Raw genomic sequence first — 22,090 nt, forward strand, 5'->3', positions numbered from 1 at the left:
AACTGCGAGGCTAGGGTCACTGGTCAGGGACCATTTATTCTGTTGCTAGGCTACCTGACCATGGAATACTCTTTACGTTTGGTTGTCATGGCACCTGACTGTGGAATGTCTTCTTATCTTTGGGGGGCCTCTCGTTAGTAAACAGGTGTTACTGCTCTGGGAAAGGGCAGTGGGCTTCTGACTTGTTCTCTGGCCTAGCTAGTACTTTCCATGGTTCATGTTTGGTTCCTGACATCTTGGTCCCTAACACTGGCCAATAGTCACAGAGTTGAAAAGCAGGCAGTGTCGATGAGACACATGAACTACACAGCCCCTTTCGGTCACCAGCATAAGTTCTTCTATATTCCTTTTTCTCACAGAGCCTGAGCATCAACACTGCTGCTTCTGACAGTGACCATCCCACACAATCACTCTGAAGTTTTGCCAAATGAAAAATGCACCCAACCATCAAGGAGCTAAGGTGTCAAGTGGGGAATGATAGTGTGCAGCAATGAAGAAATGAATCTCTGAAAAGGAAGCAGAAGTATTGACCACTTCCCCTGGGAAAGAAGTGGCAGTCTAGTGCTCACAAGACCGGTCCTCCACAAGTCTTTCTCACATGCAGTGACACGTTCTAGGGCTTTAGAGAAAGTAGGTAAGAGGTTTTTATACATGACATCATTGGTTTTCCAATCTTTCTGGATTTGCAGGGGGGTGAAAGGAAGGATGTTACTAACTATATAATACATAGAAGTTTCCAGAATAAAGCTCCATTGATGGTTGATCTCTCTCTCTCTCTCTCTCTCTCTCTCTCTCTCTCTCTCTCTCACACACACACACACACACACACACACACACACCATGAAGAGTTAATCTCTTCCATGAACCTTCTCTTAGACTGAATCTTCCTTTTTTCTCGTCATGAGATTTCCAAGATGTAACACCTCCAATATCTCATTCAATTATCCACTCATCCTTTCCTTGCTTAAAATACATTTTCAGTAACAACCCGGAGTTGCAGGTGTCCTAGGTAAATGTGGTTAAACGAGGGCATTCATTTGTCTCTGCTGCTGTCCCTGAACGTCAAATGACAAATATGGTCAAAATGCATAAACCCACAGGGACTGAGACACTGGATACAATGAGCAGTGACCACATTTTGCAAAGCAGATGCAAGACTGGAAGCTGTCTCCACAGAGAGGTAACCGCTGGACTCCCAGTGAGGGAAACGCAGAGCCAGTTCTCCAAACCCCCAAAAAGCTTACATGATGAGGGACTAGGGGTCTCTGAAAGGGGGAAAGTATCTCAGACAAAAGTCAAGGCACAGCCGAGTATGGGGTTGCTGTATTCGCAGTTGAGAATTCCGTGAAAGCCGGCATGAAACATTGATGTCTGCCCTCCCACCTCCTACCCTGTTCTGAGAATGCTGCAGGCCAGGCTAACCTCTGCAGCCTGCACATGACTGGAACATTCCCCACTGGGAAACTTGTTGGCCTGAAGCAGGAGAGCCCTCCAAGTTCACCAGACTCATCAGACCCTGACCAGTCTAACTTCCTACCCTGAGTCATCGCTGATGTGGGTCCCACTGGTCTTTTCATGATTATATTTTATGGTAGTAAGATTACTCAGGGTGAAATGTATCCACACTAAGTTTAAAAATTGTTATTGTAAGACAGTTTCGTATGTAAACATAATGAATTTTAGTCATTTTAATCCCCGTTCCTCTCTCTCATCATCTGCTTCCCTCTCTAGCTGAACCTGTCTTCTCAGTAAGTCTCCATTTTACTTTCATGTCTTTCTGTGTGAGACCCACCAGTTTAGTTAGTTTATTATTGCCTGAGCATGGGTGGGAGGCTATTTACTGGAACAAGGGCAACTTATCGGTGGTGAGACCACAGAATAAAATGCCATTCCTCCACAAGAACTGATAACTGGGAATAGTCTATAAGGGATGATAGGCTCCTGATGAAATGTCAAGGGTTCTGATCTTGTGTGGATAACCACAACTGAGGTCATGAGTACAGTGGCTATGTCATGCTATTTCATTCGGGGCTAAGCGCTCCATCATGTATTTTAGGCTCTTTGGTGAGTTATTTCTGCATTTAATGTCATCCACTGTAACAAGAAACTTCACTGATGACGACTGGGTGTGACACTAATATGTATGTACATGTATGTATGTATACAGTATTTAGAAGGCTTTTTTGTTTTTTGGTTTTTGTTTTGTTTTTTTCCAGACAGAGTTTCTCTGTATAGCTTTGGAGCCTGTACTGGATTTCACTCTGTAGACCAGGCTGGCCTCGAACTCACAGAGATCTGCCTGCCTCTGCCTCCCAAGTGCTGGGATTAAAGGCGTGTGCCACCGCCGCCTGTCTAGCAGGCTTTTTGACAGCTAACCATTTTGTAAAACAATGGTACTAGGCCCCCTTTAGGGTCTATAACTCCCTTAGCCATAGGATTGTCACCAATTTTATAGAACCAGATGTGAGTTCTTTCCTGAAAGCAAATAACGAACTCCTTTATTCAATAACAGGGAAGGCCTTATATACCCTCCTCCCAGCACCTCGTCTGTGTGGTTGTACCTCATTGGCTGGGCATGATCAGGAACTCTGACAGCTCCTGTTGCTAGGCCCTCAGGCAGACTCCAGGTTGGCTCTTAAGGAGTAGTTATGTGCATGCCTTGGCTACTGGTCTGAACCAATTTCCTCGACCCTATGGGCCTGTCCTACTACAGTGTTCAATACTCTGGCTTCAGTCTATGGCATCAAAAAGTAAACAAACATGTAGTTAGAGTTTTCTTGCCTGGCCCCCAGTCAGGACAAATCTCTCTTACCCGCCAGTCCCACAGTCGCTCAGACCCAACCAAGAAAGCACACAGAAACTTATATTGCTTACAAACTGTATGGCCATGGCAGGCTGCTTGTTATCTACCTTTTCTATCTTAAATTAACCCATTTCTGTTAGTCTATACTTTGCCACATGGCTTGTGGCTTACCAGTGTCTTTACATGTTGCTTCTCATGGCGGCAGCTGGCAGTGTCTCCCTCCAGCCTTCTACTTCCCAGAATTCTCTTCTCTCTTGTCCCGCCTATACTTCCTGCCTGGCCACTGGCCAATCAGAACTTTATTTACACAGAGCGATATCCACAGCACTTCCCCTTTTCTTTTTTTTTTTAAAGGAAGGTTTTAACTTTTACATAGTACAATTACATATAACAAAACAACCATCAAACAAGAATTACAGTTACAATATTAAAGAAGATATCCTATCTATCTTATATTTGTGAGTCTAAGGTTTTATATCTAACTTATCTTTTATCATAACTGAGGAAATTATAACTATCTAGTCTTCAACCACATCAAAGACCTCAGAAGGATATAATATTACCTGAGAACCGGGAGAAGGATGTAAGCATTTTTCAGAAGTCTTGCAAGAGTAGACAAAGACAGCTGGCAGCCTGGACAGTCACCTAATGTTCCTTTGTAAAGTTGGGGCATTTGTCTTCAGCCCACAGGGCTAGAGTCCCTCGGTCACTTCTCTCAGTGTCCTGTAGAATGTTTGGCAGTTTCTTCTGCGAAGCAGGAACCTGAAGGACCATTTTGTCAAGCAAAGTTTAGTGGTCACCTTTCTATGGGTCCTGCATATCCAGTTGCTCAAGCAGTCCAGGCAAGAACAGTTTCTTGTCCAAATGGCTATTTTTGTCAAGGTGAAGATAAGATATGAAGTGTTTTCAATGCCCATCTTCCTCTCTGAAGCAAATCAGTGCTGCCAGGAGCAGACATGTCTCACTGTCCAGAAAGTCTAAATTTTAAAAATATTTTAAATGCCATATTCTGTAGGTCTTTGAAGTATTTGAAGATTACCTATCTATCTGAAATATCTCTATGTATACCTAGAAGACTTAACTAACATGGCTACGAGTATGATTATCATAGATGACTAATTATCAATCTATTTTTAATTATCCATTACAATTTTAAATGAGCTATATAAACATAATACCTTAAACAAGAGTAGAAATATACACACAATATAACAAAATTAACTAAGTTTGTATCAATAGATTAAAATCTAAACCAATGTAAAACATTTTAAACAAGTTGTTGCTCTTTAGAAGTAAGTTCCTGAATCTACCCTTTTATCCTATTATATCTATATCATATCCTCTTTTCTTCTTTAGAAAGAGATCACATTTATAATCAACCTGCTTTAAAGAAAAATATTGGTTTTTCTCTGTCCCACACCAGAGGGCTCTTCTGATTTAGGACACAAGAATCTCTTAACCATTGCTTTTAGCAATATGTCTGGGTTTAGAGAAGGAGTGAGCCAATTCCATCTCCAAAGCCAGCTTGATAATTTTGGGAATGTGGGCGTAGTTTCTCTTACTACTTCCTGCTGGAGGGGGGTGCTGTATCTTATGGGGATACAAAGAAAATTTTAGGATTATAGAGTAGTCCATTAGGGTGAACCTCTGAGCCAGTTGCCTTGAAACCATTCTGGATGTCAGATCATCTGGGCCATGGTGTCATCGGAGACCTTTCAGGTGGTCTTGGCTGATCAACCCTGATATATCTTAATCTGGAACAAATCCACAGCCTCTGGCTTTCTGTGGAAACAAAAGCAGAGACTCTTTTCCAAAGCAACATATCCTTATATCCAAATTTTGAAGTCAAGGTACCTTTAAAATTTACATATTTGTTTAACTCAACAGTTTTTACGATCAAATCTTTTTCTGTAGTTAAAAATCCCAAAGACAAGACAAAGCAGATTCTCTGTGTAATATCCATCTTTGTAAGACTGAAACGCTGCTGTGGCTGCTGGCTCCACCCACCTCAGTTTCCCAACATGGTGGTGGTACAGTTTACCGCCAGCTCTGGGTCTAGAAGCAGTTCTATCAAAGCAGTACATAGCCCAGAAACTTTTTTTTTTTAACTAGCAAAGGCTAAATCCACCATGCAGCAGAGTAAAGTGTCGCTTGTAGACTCCTCATTCCCGCCACACTGCAGGTCAGATGCACACGCCAGGAACCCGCCATAGTAGCTCAAACCGGCAGGCTGCGGCTAACTTAAGAAAGACAACTAGGAAGCTGGTTTTAGCTCCGTTTTAGAATCTTTTTTCTCAGGTTTTAGGTGGAAATTCTTGCCAACACGTTTGGCCCCCAGTCAGGACAAATCTCTCTTACCCACCAGTCCCACAGTCGCTCAGACCCAACCAAGAAAGCACACAGAAACTTATATTGCTTACAAACTGTATGGCCATGGCAGGCTGCTTGTTATCTACCTTTTCTATCTTAAATTAACCCATTTCTGTTAGTCTATACTTTGCCACATGGCTTGTGGCTTACCAGTGTCTTTACATGTTGCTTCTCATGGCGGCAGCTGGCAGTGTCTCCCTCCAGCCTTGTACTTCCCAGAATTCTCTTCTCTCTTGTCCCGCCTATACTTCCTGCCTGGCCACTGGCCAATCAGAACTTTATTTACACAGAGCGATATCCACAGCACAAACAAAATTAACCAACCAATCAACTAAGCAACCAACTAACTAAACAATACCAACCAACCAGCTAAACAATATGTTGGAGCCCATTTGGTTTTCCTAGTGGCTTTATCCAGCAGGTCTGCATAAAGAGGATGATTGGACCACGGGCCTGAGTAGCAGGTGCTTGCAAGGGTCTATACTTGGCTGTATCTCAAAAGGGGGAGGTCTCTGCTCTTCCCCTTGGCATTGTCATAAAAAGCCCTTTGTAATAAAGTTCTTGGTGGGTTTTGACCCAGGCCCTCCCGAGGCTATCTTGTATTTCTATCTTTCCTCTCGTCATCTAGGTCTCTCTTTCTAGCTAATATTTTTCACTTCTTCCTACTCAAGAGTTCCCTGGGTTGTGAAAATGGCAGTTGGTCCATCCCAACAATATCAACTAACCAGCTAATTTAACAAAAACAACATCCTCCCTCACACCTTCAAAAACAGAAGGTAGATAGGCAGGGAAACTTCTAAGCTTTGAAACAGTCCATGCCCACAGTTTACAGTTTATATTTACAATACTGAATTTTCCCATTTCATCACTGAGATACCTGGACAGGGAACTTTCCCATAGGGCAATAGGAGAAATTCTTTACTCTGGGAATTATTTCCCCCTTAAACAACTCATTGAGATTGAACACTGAACTGTTCAATTAACTATCAAGCACTAGTTACTCCCAAGATGGAACCCTTGGTTGTGGTGATAGATTGTGTGGTGGGTATTGTGTTCCCCAAAATATTGTGTGTTCCCTGAAATAAACATATCTGGGGTCAGAGAACAGACAGCCACTAGAACAAAGCCAAAATTGGTGGCTAGAAAATGGGAAGAGTAAGCTATAGCAGAAGTTGGGCGGTGGTGGTACATACCTTTAATTCCAGCACTTGGGAGGCAGAGCTAGCTGGATCTCTGAGTTCAAGGCCACTTTAGAAACAGCTAAGCATGGTGACCCATGCCTTTAATCCCAGAAACACAACCTTTAATCCCAGGGAGTGGGGGCAGAAAGAGAAAAGTATGTAAGGCATGAGGACCAGGAATTAGGGGGAAAAAGCATGTAGTTAGTTAAGCATTTGGCTGGAAAAAAATTCAGGCTTTGGAGCAGCACAGTTCAGCTGAGATTCATGTGGAGGAGGACTCAGAAGCTTCCAGCCTGAGGAAACAGGATCATCTGAGGAACTAGCAAGGTGAGATTGCCGTGGCTTGTTCTGCTTCTCTGATCTTCCAGCATTCACCCCAATAACTGGCTTCGGGTTTGAGTTTTATTAACAAGTACCTTTAAAATTCCTACTACAAGATTGTGTACCCTAATAAAAATTATCTGAAGGTCAGAGAACAGAACAAGCCTCTAGCTGGAAACATAGTGGCCAGGCAGTGGTAGCACACACCTTTAATCCTAGCACTCGGGAGGCAGAGATGCGTCTGGATCTCTGTGAGTTCAAAGCCACCCTGGACTACATGAGATTGACTCAGTCTAGGAGAGAAATGGAGCCAGGTAGTGGTGGCACACACCTTTACTTCCAGTACTGGGAAGCACACACGCCTTTAATCCCAGGAAGTGATGGCTGGGCAGAGAAAGGTATATAAGGCGTGAGGAGACAGGAACTAAAGCTTTTTTGGCTGAGGAAGTTCATTCGGCTAGAGGCTTGTTGGCTGAGGCTTTTTCAGCTGGAAGCCCTTTCAGCTGGAGTTCTTTCAGGCTGAGGAGTTGGTGAGCTAAGAGGCGGTGGCTGGGGCTTGCTCTGCTTCTTTGATCTTTCATCTTTCACCCCAATATCAGGCTCTGGGTTTTTTATTAGAAGACCATTTAAGATTTGAGTGACACCTGGTCTCGAGACCCTTGCTTGCTGTGACCACCCTAACCATCATCCTTACCCAATCCTGACCAAGTCCGAGCATGTTAAGACTGCTCTTAAAGTAGATTTCAAAACTTCATAAACACCTCAACTTTCCCCTTCCTCCAAGACTACCAAGAAGGGTAAGTTAAGGTTTTGGAAACATAGCTTTGTTTATGCAGTAGGCTGTTTTGGTACTCTTTTGATGGCTCTAAAAATCATTACCATTCAAAAAGTAGGCGGGTCTGGGAGGGTAGGAGGAAGAAAACCAAGGAAAGTAAAAGATCAATTCTGGATCTCCGATAAAACTTCCAGCAAGAACAAAATGATGGGAGAAAAATATCAAAGAATTCCAGAAAAAAAAATCTTAGTACTTAAGGCCCAATACATCGAGGAAGATCCACCCAGGAATACAAACACAAAATTTCATGAAAAATGAGACCAGGTAGGCAGTGTTGATTTTCTGTAGATAGAATGTTGGCCACTAGGGGACAGGACTGCATCAAAAGCGCCAATTAAAACAAAGCCTGGGTTAGCTACTCTTCCCAAGGCTTTATTAGAGAGCTTGGCTTAGCTGGGAGTTCTAACTAGAGGGCTTTTAGGGTAGGGTAGGGTTGGGGTAGGAGTTTAAAGAACGAATTCTAAAGTGTAATTGTTGTGGTGGACACAAGGTTTCTCTCATGCAAGCATTCATTCTTAGGTTTTGGGGGTTTTTTTAGGTTTATTTATGTGTATGAGTGTTTTACCCATATGTATGCGTGTGCACCACGTGGGTCTCGATGGATTCCCTGGAACTGGAGTTCCAGTTGGTTGTGACCTACCATGTGGGTGCTGGGAATTGAACCCCGGGTCCACTGCAAAAACAGCCAGTGTTCTTAACCACTACACCATCTTTCTAGCTCTTGATGGAATGTCTTCTGCTTCTATTTGCTTTAATTTTATTAATTTTTTTGTCAATTCTTTGAGAATTCCATACTCTGTGTGTTTTTCAACTATTTCGTTTATATTTTGAGATAATTATATCATTTTCCTTTTCCCTTTCCTCCCTCCAAACCCTCCCATCTATAACCTGCCCCTCAAATTCATGGTCTCCTTTTTACATTATATAACCGCTTTGGTATTCTATAGTTCTCCTTTGTACATATATAAGACTACATATATACATCAGAGGTTATAAGACACGTAAGTACAACCTGCTCTCTCTGTATACTGTTACTTGCATGCATGTCTTCAGGGCTGACCGTTTGGTATGGATAGTCAATTGCTGCGCTCTTCCCGGGAAGACTGTTTCTCCCACTCTCAGCATCCCCTGGCTGACTAAGTTCTTTCTGTAGGTTGAGGCCTCTGGGGCTCCCCACGACGACATTTTCACTCACTGCCTTGCTGAGATGATGTGGAGATGAGGCTCTGGAACAGCCAGAGACCTACATGCAGACTTTGTGTTGTGGGCTTTTATGGGGAATGGTGTCTAAGTGCCCTGTGCCCTGATGGAGCTTCCTGAGAGCCAGTGTTCCAAGAAACACCGGCAGGAACTGTACAGCCATTACAATCTAGTTGCATTGTGTCACTTTCGTATTCTGTTGCAGAGATCAGTGAGCTATAGCCGGAAACCAGGCGGAATCCTGCCTGCCCTGTTCCCGCTCCCCCACCCCCAACCCCAGCGCTGAGCCTGCTGGCCTCTTCCTGACATTGTTTTGCCATGCTGACTTCTTTGTCCCACCTCTCTCAGATTGCTGCTTTCGGGGTTTCTCACAAACTGGTGTTTTGAGGAAGAGCCCTCTTAAGACTTTCCAAAGGCCAAATAGATGAGTCTCGTTTTGTGAGAAGTGAAAAACCTAGCTGCTGTGGACGTCCAATAGGTTTCCTTTCGTATGAAACAGGTCTTTTATTTTAGCAATCAGTAGACAAGCACAACTTTGAAAGTTTATACACAAACATTGTTTCATGTTTCAAGTTTGGAGGAAACCTATGAAACTCACCAGGTCTCTTCATGTGGACATATAGAAATGCCTGTTGTTCTTGATAAGAGGATATAAAGTTCCAGTTTCCTCCATATATCCACCCTCAGCTTTGCATGCACTTTCAGTGAATACTAAAAGAAAGGCAGGAAGTATTCTTTTGGTACACAAGCGTCACTGGCACTTTTATCTGCCAGTGACATCGCCTTGGAAGTGAATGAATAGTAAGAAATAGGCCGCTGCCAGATTTGTTACCTAGTTCATTTTTTCTTCTGAGAAAAAAGAACTTTCTTTTGCCCTGGGCATTTGGCCCAAACTCTGAAGACTGATGATATACACAGCATCGTCAAAGACACGCTGAACAACCGTTTCCATTGTAATCACTGGGTTAGACTAGTCCCTTGGATTTGAACTCTTCACCTCTGATGTCATCAATTGCTTTTCTTCTCAAAGGATTTTGAACTTCCTGTTGAAGCTGTATTTTTGCAGCTTGATATGATGCAGGGGAAAATGTGCATCTTCCAAAGGATAGACAATATCACTGGCTGCAGGCCCATGATGTATGTGAGCGATCACTGGCAATATCCAAGAACACACCTAGGCCAGTATCTCCTGACCTCTGGTATGGCTAGCAGGACATCTCTTGGATTACCACATAGAACAGTCAGAGGGCATGGCAAAGAGGCAGTCCCATTAGAGGAAACTCTTTTGGATTCAAGGCACACATAATGATTCCTCTGTCACCAGGACTGATTTTGATGGTGTCGGTCACTTTTTACAGTTGGTGTGCTCCTTGACTGGAGTAATGAATCCATATCTTTGTAGGCCCAGAATGCCTCCTCTAGACACCATAAACTGGTCCCAGGTGTTCCTCCTGTTGTGTGGAAAATCCTTGGATGTCCAAAAAGTCTAGGGACCCATTGCTATGACAAATTCCACTCTCTTGGAAGGCAGTTCTTTGTGGATCCCTTGAGAAGTACAGCAACTCTTCTAAAATGCCCTTATAGAGTATTCATTTGGTTGTGAGTATTAGAAATCCATCTTTCAGGCGGTAATACACTTGAGTGTGGAAAACCAATAGAGTGCCAGTGCCCATACATCTCCTTCCTGAAGCCACAGAGCAGACTGTTCCACTTGTCCCTGGTACCGCAGCCACCCTCTTGCCAGTGACTCTGTGCCTTGCTGCCAAGGCACCCCAATAATTAAATGTTTTTTAAACTATTGTCAAGAGATGCAGTATGGTGCCAGAGAAGGTCCCTAGGATGTCTGGAAGGGAGTAAGCCATCCAAACCAAGGGGATGTTCAAGTGTTGAGTTGATGGTAAAATTAGCCAGTACAGTCTACAATCCAGAAATTGTAAAGGTCTGTTTGAGCTGTCTCCATCATAATGGAGAAGGCGGGACAAACCACCACCTTTTCCTAGACCCAGGACAGGAGTCAGATTCCCAGGAGAAGGCTGATAATAATTGTACTCAGCTGAGGTGTTGGCTGAGCCCTTAGGCTTGAGAGACCTGGACCAAAAATAACAGGACATTAAGGAGGCCTTAAGCAGACTGGTAGCTTACTATTAGTTGTGGAGCAGACATCTTTGATTTCATTATAATGGAGTAATATAGCAATTGATTCAACCTCTAGACAGTGGTCTGGAGAGAGGGTCTCTATGTGACCCCTGGGTGACGGATGATTGGCCAGGGAGCTAATGAAGGGTAATGAAACAGTTTCCTCTGAGCTCATTCAAGTAGCCATCCTGGACCTAGGAAACTAACAACAGCAAAAGGTTTGTGTGTATGTCTGCGTGCGTGTGCGTGTGCGTGCGTGTGCGTGTGCGCGTGCGCGTGCGCGTGCGTGTGTGTGTGTGTGTGTGTGTGTGTGTGTGTGTGTGTGTTTCCACATGACTGAAGCCAAAGCAAAGCTAGTGCCCACACTAGTAACTGGCCCATATCACATGAGCGTATTCCCAGGGTTTCATGCAAATAGAAAGAAAGACAAGACACCTTCGCTGTGTTTCTGTTTCATCTGGAACATAACCTGGGTGATGTGGTTTCTTCGGCGGTTGGGCACAGAAACTCTGCATATGTTAGGGAATGTTTTGTGCTCTAGTAAATAACATTCATATCTCTCTTTAGTTAACCTGGGTATTTTCACACTCAAATTTCTCAGTCCCCCAAACTCTTTGCTGGTTGATATAGATGGTTTTATCGATACCATTCTGAATATTCCTCTGCGAAGGAAACTTGTTCCTGCTGGCGGTCAGTTCACTTCAGGCTTTTTTGATGACCGGTCACCTGAATTGTCAAATTTCAAACTCAGGCACTTCCCTCACAACTAAAATACTTGGTGCCCCTGTTTCTGGGGCTGTTTTGTTAGCAGAGTAGCCAGGGCTGTTTAATTTGTCATAACTCCCATCCTGATGCTAATGATCTTTTTTTCTTTGTAGAAAGTGGTCCCTCCATCTACTGAGCATCCAAACAGGGTGGACCTATACTGCCTGGAATCCATGTTTTGATGGCTGGTGACTTTGCTCTCACTAAAAGACATATGAGGGGTACTGTATGTGTTGGGAGATAAGATTCTCTTGTTAAGTTTGGGCAAAGGCAAGAGAACCAGATACAGATGGATCCACTAATACAGCTGCAACCTTAGCTTAGTGTAGTTTAGCTTAATGCATGGTGGTAGTGCATGGTGGCTGGTGGCTTGCTCCTCCCTCAGGCAGCAGCTGGGAGATGCATATTTGTACTTTAGCCAGCATGAGAGACACAAGACTAGAAAGCTGTGTTTGGCTCCATTTTTGTGTGTTTAGTACATTTTTAAAGCTTTGTCAGGTCTTATGTGGATGTAGGTGCCAGACATTTGGGCGCCATTTGTAGGTGGAGTTTCTCTGTGTCTCGGCAGCCACTCTTAAATATCCATTCAGAGACATATTATTAAGTATAAATGCTCAGCTGATAGCTTAGGCTTGTCTCCAGCCAGCACTTACAACTTAAATTAACCCATTTCTATTAATCCATGTGTTGCCCTGAGGCTTGTGGCTTTTACCTCTCCTGCATGTCCAGCTTCCTTTCCACCTGGCTGGCAACTGTAGGCAGAAGTTTTTCTCCTGCCTGCCTATTCTGAAATACCCAGCAGCTGCTTCTTAAATAATTGACTCTGGGGCTTACTATTACTTATAAATGCTTGATTGGTAGCTCAAACTTATTACTAACTAGTTATTATACTTAAATTAACCCACAATTCTTATCTATGTTTAGCTATGTGGCTTGGTATTTTTTCTCAAAATGGCATTCTCATCTTGCTTCCTTTGTATCTGGCTGGTGACTCCTGACTCTGTCCTTCCTCTTCCCAGAATTCTCCTAGTCTAGTCACTGTAGCTAGAATTTTCCTGCCTGGCCCACAGTCAGGACAAATCTCTGTCACCCACCAGTCCCACAGTTGCTCAGACCCAACCAAGTAAACACACAGAGACTTATATTACTTATAAACTGTATGGCCATGGCAGGCTTCTTGTTATCTACTTCTTTTATCTTAAATTAACTCATTTCTACTAATCTATACCTTGCCATGTGGCTCATTGCTTACCAGTACCTTATATCTTTCTTGTCATGGCGGTGGCTGGCAGCGTCTCTCCTCCCCCAGCCTTCCACTTCCCAGAATTCTCTTCTCTCTTGTCCCACATCTACTTTCTGCCTGGCCACTGGCTAAACAGCATTTTATTTTACCCAATCAGAGCAACACATTTGACTATGGGCCTGGCGGGTGAGAGAGATTTGTCCTGACTGTGGGGCAGGCAGGAAAACTCTAGCTACAAGTCACCCCACCTATACTTCTTGCCTGGCTACTGGCCAATCAGCATTTTATTAAACTAATTCAAGTGACAAATCTTTACAATGTTCAAGAGCATTATCCCACAGCATTTCCCTCTTTTTTCTAATTAAAAAGGAAGGTTTTAACCCTAATATAGTAAAAAAACAGTTATTAACTAAGAATTATAGTAATAATATACAGTCCATTTGCATTTGATAAAATTAGAGAAAATATCTATTATCTTATCTTGGTGAGTCTAAAGTTTTGTATATAATTTATCTTTTATTATAATGAAAGAAAACTCTAACTGTCTAGTCTTCAACTCCATCAAAGACTCCAGAAGGGTGTAATGTTACCTAATGACAGGGAAATCAAGCTGCCTGGACAGTCACCTAAAGTTTCCCTGCAATGTTGGACTATCCATCTTTGGTCTACAGGCCTACCATATCTGACAGACTTTTCTGTGAAACATGTTTTTGAAGGACTGTCCCACCTTGTCTTGTCAAAGTTCTGCAGTCACATTCTTTTGTGTCCTACTTGTCCAGTTTGTATACCATACTGTCAGCAGTCTAGGCAAGGGCACTTTCTTTGCCCACATGGCTAGCTTTTGCCATAACGAAAGCAAACTCCACATAGAGTTTCTTCTATGCCCATCATCCTCTTTGAAGTAATTGGTGCTGCCAGGAGCAGACATGTCTCATTGTCAAGACAAGTCTAAGTTCTTAAAATATTTTAAATGCCATAGGTCTTTGTAGGTCTTTGAAGAGTTTAAAGATTGCCTATCTATCTGAAATATATCTCTGTATGGCCTTGAAAACATACCTAGTATAACTATAAGTTTGCTATTATAGATGACTATTAATCTGTATTTCTTAATTATAAATTATATTTTTAAATGAGCTGCATAAACATAATAACCTAAACAAGAGTAAAAATATACATACAGTATAACAAAATTAACGTTAAATTTGTATCAATAAACTACAATCCATTCTGATGTAAAATATGTAAGGTTAACAGTTATTTTTTTTAATTAAAGTAGATTTAATAATCTACCCTTTTCCCCCATCATTTCTATATCATATCCCCCTTTCTTCTTTTAGAAAGAGATTGACTATGATCAATAACAATTTGTAACTAAACCCCCCTAAACAAAGACAAACATCCATAATCCATTTTTGGGGGGGATGTGGGCATAGTTTTCTAGGCTGTTTCCTATTGATTGGGAGTGCTGTTAATCTTATGGGGCCCCTGAGAAAATTTAGGAATATGGTCAAGCCCTGACTGGAGTAGTCTGTAAGGCTGGATTATCTCAGCCAGCAGCCTTGAAGCCTTTCTGGATGCAGAATTCAGAAGAAACTGCAACAGAGGTGCTCTGAAACATTGGATCATCTGAGTCATCTGTTCCCACTGGGGATTTTTCAGGGGGTCTTCACAGAATGAATCCACATCCTCTCTTCCAAAGTGACATATCTTTTGACTTACATTTTGAAGTCAAGGCATTTTCAAAATAAATAGGTTGGATTAATCCAGCAACATTTATATTCAAATGTCTCTCAGCAGCTGTTGCTTTTTCCTCAGCTGTCAAACAATTCAAAGACAACACAGTAACATACAGTATCCAGACTGTGTATTTTCCATCCTTATGTAGCTTTTATATTACTTTACTCCCCTTTTAAGGACTTTATTATTTTAAACCTATGTATTTCTTTTTTATGACTGTCTATGCCTTCTTTTTACTCTCCCAAGCCTACATATATTTTTAAACACACTGTAACCCACTGATAGGTTTTTTTTTTTTAAATCTATCTTTACTGCATATCTCTTTCTTTTTCTGATCACATGAGAATTTAAGCTGCTAAGTGGGAATGGCTAGTACTAAAGCTTTGGTGCTGGCTCTGCCCCAATGTTTGGTTCCTAGAGAAGCTAGTCTCAGGTGGAGGCATGTTTATCTCCAGCTCTGAAAGCCATGTTTCCCACTCCAACTCTGAGAAGTTTCTAGGTCCACACTGCCACCAAGTAGTATGCCACCTGCTGCTCATAAATTTCATTTAAGTGTTTAGTAGCAGGGCCTCTTAAAAGAGCTACAAGGTCTTTGCCACTAATGCTGAGTCAGGAAGCCATCTCTTAAAGGAGCTGTGCCTCTGCTCACCACTGGCAAACAGAGCCAACAGGAGAAAAGACAGTTACAAGAAGCTGCATTTGGCTCTGTTTTTGTGTGTTTGGAATCCTTTTTTTAAGCTTTCTCAGGTTTTTAATGTGGAAATGCTTGCCAAATGTTTGGGTGCCACATGTAGGCAGAACCTGACTCTGCCCTTCCTCTTCCCAGAATTCTCCTAGTTTGGCTGCCCCGCCTATGCTTCCTGCCTGGCTACTGGCCAATCAGCATTTTATTAAACCAATTCGAGTGACAAATCTTTACAGTGTAGAAGAGCGTTATCCCACAGCAGGCGACTCCTCTCACTCTGCTTTTCTTCTTCCAGCATTCTCTCTGCCCCAACAATCTTGCCTGGCTATTGGCCAATCAGCTTTTTTACTAACAATGAGAGCAATACATATTTACAGTGTATAAAGATTGTTCCACAGCACACCACATTAGGAATGATATGGCTACATTTAGATGAGGCTACAGAGAACTTCAAGAAATCTTAGTGAAATCACATCACTTCACATTTATTAATCAAAACACATTTTATCGTTTTCTTCTTTCATATTTACTGAATGCAGTCCCAACTTATTTCAGAAGTCATCCCAGATATAATCTTGAGTAGCGCAGCAACTGCACTGAACTGGACTTTTAGCACAATAAACCAAACCTTATCACATTTGAGACAGTGAACTGATAGGAAATAAGAAGGAGTCACAAGAAGGAATGCCCCTCCAGTTTTGATTTCTGTCTCTTGCCCGAAATGTCAGCATAATTAACCAGGCCAAGTAGCTTAAGAGTCCCCATGCCACTGTGTAGCTACTGCCCAGTCAAATAGGAGTGTTTCTCTCCCAACCTCCAGGCTTGCCTCCCTTTAGTGGGTCAGATCTTTCTGCTTAGTCAACATGCTCACCAACTTTTTTCTACTGACTCATCCAGAATCCTTTTCTGTGGTGGATGTCAAGGGCCTGAGCAGAGGCCCCAGGAGGCTCCCAGGGACTCCTCAAGCTGCCGTGCTGGCAGTGGACACTGCTGAGTCTCACTTTCTGCTGCCAGCGACACACTGACCTTGGCAGGGCGTCTCACACGGGCTGCTGCCTTTAAATGGATGGCAGTACTTGGAGCTTTTCAAAATAGCTTTACCCAGAATCAGAGGAGTCCAAATCAACTCAAAATCAGGCGAACAGAATGGAGTCAGGCAGCTACTGGATCTCACTTTACATTTACGTCACCTTATAACAAAAATGTCATGGCATAGCCCTTCCAACATGTTACCATGTTCATCTTTATGATAAATTAGCTTTTCTGATATTCCAAGGAAAATCTTAATCATTTCCCAAAGTAAGAAACTATGGAAAAGTAGCTCTGAATTCTACTTTTTTTTTTTTTTTAAATCCAGGACATTTAAAAAAGCACATTAGAATCTTATGAGTTTTCAGGAAATGCTTCATAAGATTAATTTTTAGTGCTAACAACAGGGATACCCAGAGCCTTGTTGATCCTGGAGCTGTGCAGCATTGACCTTTTCCCTACAGTAGCTGAGGTCTTGGGGATTAACCATCTCTGACTTTCGTGGTGTATCAGCAGCTGTGCACATGTAAAAATAAACATCTCTCTCTCTGAAACAGGAGATCAGACAGGAAAAGAATATTGGCGTCTATCTATAAACCATCTGGTCTATCCACAGGGGCAGAGTTACATCTTCATCAATCTGTGTGGAGTAAAGAAAGAAGAGGGTTGTTGGGGCCCTCCCCAGGGATGCAGCCAAGCCCCACAGGGATGGGGAGACGGGAAGACAGCTCTACACCAGAGGCAATGCTTCTGGAAGGCAGTGGTGTTAAAACTAGCTTTCGGTTTCCTTGATTTCAAGGTGGCTCTTGATGGGCATTTTTAGGAGTTTTGGTGGGCTAACGGTGAAGGGAATCAAGTGTGGACAGGATGATCAGGGGGAACATAGTGGAAAAACTGGTTTGGACTTTTGCTGTCCCACCAGAGTTGTTTCGCCTAGGTCTGCAAAGTTTGCATTCTAGAAATTGCTTCATTTTAACCTAGGTATTAATTAAGCTGCCGTTGGGTGTCATTCTCAAAGACAGATTAACTGAGTCAAAGATTGCTCATGCTTTTTATTTAAAAAAAAATCATAGTACTACTAAAGGATCTAAGTATAAATATTATCCTAAATTATCCCTAAGTTCAAAGAACTTGAACTCTATTAGATAGTTCAAAAAATAAACACCTAGGTATAATAAATTATGCTTCATACTGTGTTGAATATTATTATTCACTGCTTATTTTAATGTCCTATGGACTTCATTTTTATCCACACCATAGGTTAAGACAAAACAACAACAACAATAATAATTTTATAATAATAAAAATAATTATTTGAGTAAGGGTCTAGTTATATAACCCAGTTTGGCCTTGAACACATGGCAGTACTCCTGCCTCAGGCTTTCAAGTACTGGGATTACAGTCATCTGTGCTAACATATTCAGTTCAGAAATGAATTTTCCAAATTAATCCTATATGATTCTTTTTTTTACACTTAAAAATTTTATTTAATTTTATTACTTAATTTTTTTGTTGTTGCAAACTCCATATTTTATCTTTTACTTTATGGGTCAAAGTAATAAATAGGTATCGATGGTAACTGGAAGATGATTATATAAAATGATCAAAATATTGCTGTCTTATGTCGCTGCTTTTTTCTTCTTCCTTGAACTTGATCTTTGAGGGCTGGACTCATAGTTCTCGAATCTTTAGCAGCAGTGTCAGATATAAAAGCCAAGTTTCTCTTGTTGAGGGTTTAACAGCATTAGAGTAGTGTCTGTTGATCTCAAATAAACCTTAGCTTATCTTTCCCGAGCCCCTACTTACGTCCTAGAATCTCAGAGTTGGTTTTCTTCCTCAGTGGGGAATCAGTGGTAATCGAGGAAGAATATCCCTCCATTACCTTTTGATGAGCGAGTTTATGCATCAACATGGCTAGGCTGCCATGCACAGCAGGTCAAATACCAGTGCAGATGTTACAGCATACAGGAGGGCTATTATAAGTGTGGCTAGCCTTTAGATGAGGAGCGACTTCAGCTAATCAGCTGAGGACTAATGAGTCAAGACTGACAGTGTCTGAAGGAGAAAGAATTCTCAAGACTGCAACTAGTGAGAAGCTTTACAGCTCAGGAGAGAAAATTCAGCCTGTCCTGAAGGGTTGGTAGTGGGAGCTCCCACTTCTGCTGGGAGCCATGGGTTAAGAAAAGGAGGCTAAGAAAATCTGCATGTAGTTTCAGTAATGGGTAATCTATTTTATTTTTCACTTTTAAAGGTTTACTTATTTAATTATTTCATATGTACAAGTGTTTGGCCTGCATGTATATGGGCACCATGTATGTGCCTGGATCCTGCAGAGGTCAGAAGAATGCTTCAGAGCCCCGGAACTGGAGTTACAGAGATTGTGAGCTGCCATGTGGGTGCTGGGAACTGAACCCAGGTCCTCTGTAAGAGCAGCCAGTGCTCTTAACCCTGAAGCCAATCTCCAGCTCCAGCAATGGAAAGATCAGTATGGCCATGATGCTGGCAGGAAATGTCAGGAAAACCTCTTCACAGTGCTCTGTGCCCAGCACTTGGCATCCAATACTCCATGCAGCAGTAGTGTGATGATGCCATTTACAAAAATCCTCGGGGGCTGGAGAGATGGCTCAATGGATTAAGTACTTGCCCCACAAGCATAAGGACCTGATTTTAGATTCTCTGTGTCCATTTACAAGCTGGGAACAGCAGCACACACCTATGATCCCAGTGCTGACGAGGCAGAGGCAAGGAGAATCCTGGGGTCTTTCTGGCCAGCCAGTCTAGCTGAATTGGTGAGCTCTGGGTTCAGTGAGAGACTCTGTCTAGAAAAATATGGGCTGTGGAGATGGCTCAGTGGATAAGGGCACTTGCTGTGCAGACATGAGGGCCTGAGCTCAGATTCCTAACAACCCATGTGAAGAGCTGGACATGGCTGTGTGCTCCTGCAACCCCAAGCTGGAGGTATGGTGGTGCAGGGGCAGAGATAGGAGATGCATTGGGGCATTCTGGCTGCCAGACTGGCCTCCAAATGAAGAACTCCAAGTTCAGTGGGAGAACCTGTCTCAAGAGAGAATAAGGCAGAGAGCAAAGAAGAAGGCACATGATATCCCTCTCTGGCTTCCACATTGCAAGCACATGGCACACCCACCCACATCCACACATATGCAAATGTGCACCCCCACACACATACACAAATACATAGTACTGGTAAAATGTCGAGTATTTGGGGAAGATATCCAGTGTCCTCTCTTGGCTTCTGCATGCAAACACATGGATGCAAGCATCTCATATTCCATATATACACATCACACACAAAAAAATGATTAAATTGAGAGTGATAGAGTAATACACTCTGTCAACCTATGACCACCATACCTGCACATAAATATCCACACACCCATCTACATACATACATGCATACATAATACATACGTACATGTACACACACACACACACACACACACACACACACACACACACCTTGTTGTGTTGGAGGCTCAGCAGCCTGAGACCCCTCGTGAACCCCAGGGCAAGGGTCATATGGCTGTACATTGAAACTTGGTCCCCAGAACATTGCTAGATAGAGAAGGAACTTTGAACCAGAATCGTGCAGTATTCAGCAAGCTGGAAACTGGTCAAAGACAGAGTCTACTAGGAACTTAGAGACAGATTTCAAGCAACATGCCAGACGTTCAGGGTGGTACAGAAATATGGTCAACATTTGCAAACCAGTTCCTGGGAGGTTGCCCAGAGGTACAACCGACACCTAAGATTCAGTCTGTGAAGACTGCATGTGGGCCCAGACAGGATCTAGAGCCTGATTTCCTCAAGGAAGGTGTGACAGTGAGAGGGACACACTGGTATGACCAGCACCGTGTCTGTCTTAGGGTTCTATTGCTGTGATGAAACACCATAACCAAGAGCAAGGTGGGGAGAAAAGCGTCTACTTGGCATACACATCTACACCGCAGTCCATCACTGAAGGATATTGTCAGCACAGGAACTCAAGCAGGGCAGGAACCTGGAGGCAGGAGCTGATGCAGAGGCCATGGAGGGGTTGCTGCTGACTGGCTTGCTCCCTCATGCTTGCTCAGCCTGTTTTCTTATAGAACCAAGGGCTACCAGCTCAGGGGTGGAAAGCTGACATAGAACTAGCCAGGACAACCTGGGACCCAACACCACAAGGGATCCCTGGGAAAGGAACCCTGAGAGCTCGACAGTGTGTCTACTCTACATCTCCACACTCTCCAGTTCACACTTGTTCCGCCTGTATTTAATACCCAGCGTCAACTGAAGTGCCTTGTCACTTGACTTATGACTTTAGACTTTGTAGCTTAGAGCAGTTGTGGAACTAACACCACTGAAGTCCGGAGGCTGGCGTGGAATTAGTTACTTGATAAAAGTTGGAAACTAACCTTGTCAGCTGCTTGACCTGCAAAATTCCTATGAAGTTTGCCAACAGGATTAAGCTTGAAGTTATAAAATTATATGTTGAAAAGCACAAAGTATGGAGAGTCCAAGTCATCGTATATGGACCCAGTTTGTCAGTTACAGCACAAAAGCATGCTGGGAGTACATAAGCTGTAGATACCTGTAACATTAGCCACATTGATTTCATTCATTTTTCTGTTTGCTCCTGTCTTATGTGATAGACTAAGCTAGGTATTAAGGGAGAAGAAAGTAAACAGAAGAGATATACATCCTCCAGAAGGGAGGCAGAAAGACAGACAGATGAGTCTCATGAAGCCTGAACTAGCCTTGAACTTGCTGTGCATCCAAAGATGACCTTGAACTCCTGACCCCCTGCCTCTACCTCCGAAGCTAGGGTGATATGTGCCACTAGACCCAGGAACACAGATAGATTACTTAAGAATGATAAGAGCCTGGCAGTGGTGGCGCACGCCTTTAATCCCAGCACTCCGGAGGCAGAGGCAAGTGGATCTCTGTGAGTTCGAGGCCAGCCTGGTCTACAGAGTGAGTTCCAGGAAAGCCAGGGCTACACAGTGAAACCTTGTTTTGAAAGAAAGAGAGACACAGACAGACAGACAGACAGACATGGGGGGGGGGGGGGGGGAAGGAAGGAAGGAAATAATGGCTGCGTTTGTTGGCACAAGACCATAATGTTAGCACTCAGGACATTTAGTCAAGAGGATCTTGAGTTCAAGACCAGCCTGGTCCACATAGCAATACCTTGTTTCAAAAAGAAAATAATGATAAATAATATAGTAGAGTGTCTCTAGGTGAATAGAGTTTAAAATATTTTACAAGGCATACATGTTGGAAATTTTTTAAAAAAGAACAAGAAACACATCAGTCAGAAAGTACTATTTCAAAAACGTAATGGCTTTTTCTTTTTGTAAAACATAGTAAATAGATGTTTTTGTCTTAGTTTTAATAAGGCCATTGATAGAGGACTTCAAAAAATATTATTAATTAAGGTTAAGTAATACAGGTATATTGCCAGATTAACAAAACGTTTGTCTATTGATATTTTTTAGAGTTTTCAAAGAGTGTGTTTGGGAATTACTATAGCAGACGGACTCTGCTGAGAGGGTTTGAGGATGTGGGGGCTATAAAGTTTCCAGGAATGCAGCTCCATCTCTGCCATAGGTTATTAAAGACATCACATGCTACAGTAGAGTGCTCATTGTCTGGAAAATGCTTGGTAAATGATTGCTAACTCATTTACCAAGGTTATAAAGGAAGTGTAAACAACGTCTAAATCTTTCTTAGAAAATGTAATTTGCCCTGATCATTTGGACTTTGCCCAACATTTGCCAGATGATAA

This window comes from Onychomys torridus, chromosome 4 (genome assembly GCF_903995425.1).
Source record: "Onychomys torridus chromosome 4, mOncTor1.1, whole genome shotgun sequence".
NCBI classification, from domain to species: domain Eukaryota; kingdom Metazoa; phylum Chordata; class Mammalia; order Rodentia; family Cricetidae; genus Onychomys; species Onychomys torridus.